Below are 6,000 nucleotides of genomic sequence, written 5' to 3'. Positions count from 1 at the left end.
TGTTCTTACATTTCTGGTATGAAACTCATTAATGAATTGTTGAACAAAAGCATCTAATTTAATGTGACCTTTAAATAAATACTCTGATATATAATAATACATGTTTTAACTTTCTATTGATTTTGGTTAAAAAAATAAAAACAAAAACCTCATTTATTTACCAAGACTTAGAAGCCATCCAAATTCACAAGTATATATATAACTGTCCTTTTTTTTTTTTTAAATTAAAGGAGTTATCGAGAAAATCATACGATGAGATCTTTGGATACTTCAATATGTAATAACGCTCAACAATCTAAAAGAAATATGACTGGTTAATGAACACTTCATTAGTTTCAATTGAAGTTCGCATGCAACTCTCTCTCTCTCTCTCTCTATATATATATATATATATATACACACACGTGTACGCATATACACAATAAAACTATGTATACATACGTATTTTTGATAAAAAAACAATAATCTTCCTGTTTTGATAATAAGATATTACTCAAATCAAACGTTTCCTTAATATCATATGTCCACGATAGAAAACAATAATTTCATGTATTGTTAATCCTTAATCACTATCTTATTCTCTAAATGTAATCGTGTAGGAAGTTTATATTTGAATTTAAATTTTAAAAGTAAATAACACAATTGTAATTGTCCTATCTCATCCTTTAAATATACAAGATTACTAAGAGAGCAGATAGACATGAGTGGACACAACATTTACTAAGAGCTAGATATCATAATTCAATAGTGGAGTCTTAACATCACCATCATAATCTATAGCTTGTGCGAAGCTCTAAATTGTATACATGTGATGAGAAATCTCATCAGCACATAAGTATAAAACCAGAGACTTTCATGAACTTATATTTATCTAACATTGCATAACCAAACGGTCTAAAGAAATCAGTATATATGGGCATTCAATTAAGTGAAAAAAATAAATATATAAAGGATATACAAATATAATCAGCATGATTATCCCTGGCTTACTATCGACCCCAATCAAAGTTGATTATGTTCTAGGGGCAGCAAAGTTAGGATAGATGAGGTAATAACATCGAGGAGCATGTTAGTCTCCGCCTTCTTGTTTGCTTAGGTACCTCGAGAGCTATGAATAACTTGGACTATGTTTCTCTTAAGGTTTCTATCTAGAGTTTTGGCTCATACTTGTTTTTAATGCTATCTATTAGGCGTGCACAAGGCATATGGAATAAATTTGCATACATAAAGCTAGAAATAAATAGTACTCTATTCTAATTGACCTTGCTTCACCATCGTAATCGCTATGTCTTTGAACTAACAAATCTTATTTGAGCCAATCTTAAACTATCTTTTAGAGTTCATTCTCCTTAACACGCTTGCTTTCTATTGATTTTTCATGAATGAGTACTGATTCTTGGGGTTTAAATGTCATCTGGCTAAGTTAGCTGTTAGTGAATGCAATGACAAAGATGGATCATGAGTTTTACAGGTAACATGTAGCCACAGGTGAAGCAATTCGATCGCCATAGTAAGCTCAAGGTAGCTAGGGCAATTATACTAGACTGCAGCCCTAACGATCTGCCCTACTCTAATTCTGAGACTAGCAACTCAATTTATGATCTTAAAAGGATTAAAATTCCTGAACCAACGATAGCCAGAAAGCAACCTAGTATTTTGGCTTTATTTTAAGTCAGAAAATGTTCGTTTCTTGCACCATATATGTTGATCAAAAGCCTAATTGGAAACATTTAAGAGAAACTAGGCATATAATCATCGATCGACTGTTATAAAATAAGCCACTCTTTTGCGGTTATTAATTATAATGTCGGAGCAGATCAACCATATCACCGTACCTGCTTCCCGTTCACCACCAAGTATGCTTGACTTCAAAGCGGCGAATCAACATTTTCTGAATGCCCTCGACAACGGTGCCTTCTGATTGACTGAAAGAATGACTTTGATCACAGCAGCCTGCAGAAGAGCTGTTGAGGAAGAGAGATTGGAAAAAACATAGGCTTTCGAAATTCTCCATTCAACATCTGGCTAAGTTTCTCTTTCATCTTCCTCAGGAGAAGATGGTCAATGGTAAAAATCACCCCTTTCTTTTTTTCATTCCATTTCGTTTCTGCCTTCGTTTTAATTGGTTACATGCATAAAAAAAAGCCCTGCTATTTAAAAGGATATCTGATCAAGCAATGAAAAGGACTTACAGAGAAAATTAGCGCTTATCTTCAAACTTTCTTACCCCTTTCTTTTTTTCATTCCATTTCGTTTCTGCCTTCGTTTTAATTGGTTACATGCATAAAAAAAGGCCCTGCTATTTAAAAGGATAGCTGATCAAGCAATGAAAAGGACTTACAGAGAAAATTAGCACTTATCTTCAAACTTTCTTGAAGTGCAGAATATTGTATTCAATTATTTCTTCAATGCAGTGCCTATGAAATTGGAGAGTTTGCCACTGTTCAATTATTGTCAGTCTTGTTTAACCCAAGCCAAACTGACAAAAGGTACAATTTGCTGAAATGAATCTCACATGAAATTAAAATTCAAATTCTTATTTCCTAAAGGTAACTCTTATAATGTATAGTATATTATATAAGAGTCTGAGGCGGCTTAGCACCCATTACCTAATTTAGATAACAAAAAGAAATGTAGAATGATACTTCTGAACACCTTGAATATATTCTTTTTTAACTTGATGCATGAATCAGCATAGTATCTTATAATCGGTGGTGCAGAAAGCTTGAGAGTTTTTTTTTTGCGCAATTCTGATTGGACTATTACAGAGATTACGCAGCAATGACTCTGCTGCTGGTTCAGCGTGTTAGGTTGTAACTAAAGAATATGGTATCGGTGGTTAAGTTTGTCTTCATCCAAAAGTTTGGAAAGAAAAGACAGAAATAAAAGCTTGAGATTCGAGCCAGAATGCATTTCACAAACCCTAATTTGCTCTTGTTCTTTTAATGCTCTTAATTTATTAATAAATGAAAGATTTATATCCATATAAAACCAGCAACATGGGACTAGCAATAAAACTTAGCAGGACAAAATTGAATGAATATGAAACCCTTAAGATAAACTAAAATATGTCCCAATAAAACTACAATTTTTATCTTATTGGCGACGGCCCTAATTGAGGTTTTTAAATATTATGAGAATTTTTCATGTTCTTTTTTGGAGTGTAATTGAGACAATAGTGTGGTGACAAACCTGTTTCGTAAACAATATTTCCACGATGATTTCTATTTTATCCGCTTTAGATTAACAATTTTAGGATTTTGTCACATCATTATTGGATAAAGGATTGACACTTGTATATAACTTATCTTATGCTATCTTGGCATCCCCTAAACCTATACGTGTGTGTGTGTGTGTGTGTTTCCACGATGATTTCTATTTTATCTGCTCTAGATCAACAATTTTAGGGTTTTGTCACACAATTATTGGATAAAGGATTGACATTTGTATATAACTTATCTTATGTTATCTTGGCATCCCCTAAACCTATAAGTGTGTGTGTGTGTGTATATATATATAGAGAGAGAGAGAGAGATGAATAACACTTTTTTGCCTAAAATCTAGCTTTGTTAGCATGAAAAAAAAATCAACACAGTGTCAAAAACTTATATTATCATATTATCTCTAACTATTTTACTTTTTATAATTATCACATCATCCCAATTTAACAAAATTTTAAAAATGGCAATTTGCATATCAACTTTTAATTAACACCCTCTTATTCTCCTTTTACTTTCATCATCTTCTTTGTAAATGGTTCTTATGGGTTTGCACTTCAATGGGTGGCAATTTTGGCGGGTTTGCACTTGGATAGAGGGCGGTTATAATAGTTAGGATTTTCAAACTTAAATTATAGGTTTTTTAAACCTACAATAAACTTAAATTGTCATGTTTAACAGTTTTAATAAATGATGATTTTAGTGAGTTTGAGTTTAGATAAGTGGTGGTTAGGTCGCTAGAGTTTTCATACTTGAACTACAAATATTGAATTACAAGTTTCCAAACCCATAAAAATTCTTAAATTGTCATATTTAATAAGTCACATAAAAAGTCATTTCTTAATTTTTCTCAAAATTGCTGAATGATAAAACTATTATTATTTTTATTAATAATATTAGATTTTTTAATATAATTACATTTTGGATGAAAAACTATTATATATGGATTCGGTGGGTGAAAAATGTGTTAAGGTCAATCCTTGGTAGGAAAATGTAAGTCACTCCTATTAGAATGATTGAGACTTACAGAAATTCTTAGCCCGTCTAGATCCGCAACTTGGAGAGCTTGCAATTATTACACTTATCATGAGGAGTAAAGAGAGATATACTCTTTATAACATCAGATGACCAAGAAACCATAAATATTATGCAGTATTCACATCCAGTTTAGTAGACTCGAATACAATCGACTCGGCCACCTACCGTGGCGCTTTGATGAGGTGGATTAGGTTCAATTATAATAGCGGAATTTGCAGGTTTTAGGGCAAACCTTACTAAGAAAATGTTATTTTTTGGTCTCTTCCGTTCCCCAAGGCATCTACGAGATAATATTAATAATTCATAGCGCTAGGGCAAAGTCATACAAGACGCCGCATACATAAAGCTTTCCTAGCCCCAGCCCTTGGGAACCTTAATTTAGAGAATATATTTGAAATTTGAACTCATAGATATGAGTAAATTAGCTGCACGTTTCCTGGAGCTAATTATTTTACAAGCAGTTAAGTGTGTGCTATTTGGAACTAGACGAAATTACCTGTGTGCTGGGGATAAATTTAAACTTGAATATTCTTGATAGCAAATCTGGGAAGTCTTTCTCTCTTAATTTCGTATACTGAAATGCAGCTGAATTAATCAAAACAATGCCAGTGACTATAAGGAGTAAGATTTCAGTTCCTCCCTCGCCGGCTCCCAACATCTCCATAAATACTAAAGCCTGGCAACTACTAAGTTTTTTTCTATCTCTAGACCAATATTATGCAAATCGGTTTATCTAAGGCTGATTTTTACTATCTGTAGTGCAAATCTAACCAAGAATCCTTCACTGCTTAAATTGCAAAACCCTATTTTAATTTATAATTTTATCATGCAGCTTCCCTACTCAACATCCACTGCATAATTTTGTTGGCTTTTAAATCTGTCGGCAAGTTTCATGTGCTAGTTACTGTAGCTCAAATATTCAAGAATAAACAATTATATCAAATTGGCTCTTCTCCAACTGCAAGGGTCAAGAGAATGTCTCTTTTTCCTGGGAATTTCAACTTTGATCGGGACTGAAATAAAGTTCACATGTCGTGCAAATTCAGAATCCAGAAGGGACACCACTACTACAATCTAGCTACCCACCTTGGGAACTAATTCTCCTATCCTCAGGAATTAATTTATATCAATATATAATTTCTACAAGCTAATCATCGGCCTGGAATGAAGGTTGAAAAAATTAACAGTCTAAACCATGCACCACTAACTCATTTCAAGCATATACTGATGCTGCTAGAACTGTGAAGTCTCACTTAAATGTCTTTTAATCGAATCTAAACGTCAAACTGTTACCTGTTCATCTTGGATAGAACTCCAGGGTCTAGCTAAATTCATGATGTTCAACAATAAATAAATTGAGTCTAATAATTCCTCTTTCAATAATGGTAGTAAAAAGTTATTTACTTTGATTTGAGTACATATGAATTATGATTGCCTGTAGTATCATGCAGGCAAGCAGTAAGAAATGTTATTCTCCATCAACAGAGTTGGGACATGATGATCGATGTTCGTGGACAACATTTAAATTTATTCTGCTTTAAGATTTTTAATGTTGGATTTTCAGAAAGTAATATTGTATGTGTAAAGGACTAACTTTTTTATTGGATTCTTCCATGGAAATGATGAAGGATAATGTTAGGTTGTTCCGAGATTCCTTATAGACAAATAATATTTCTTGGACACACCAAATTAGATCTTTGTGGAGTGCAATGAAATGGGCAATTGCTCTTAATTAAGAATGATA

Source organism: Mangifera indica, chromosome 8 (assembly GCF_011075055.1).
Source record: "Mangifera indica cultivar Alphonso chromosome 8, CATAS_Mindica_2.1, whole genome shotgun sequence".
NCBI lineage: Eukaryota > Viridiplantae > Streptophyta > Magnoliopsida > Sapindales > Anacardiaceae > Mangifera > Mangifera indica.
The sequence above is the reverse complement of the archived record's forward strand: the minus strand, read 5'-3'. Positions refer to the sequence as shown.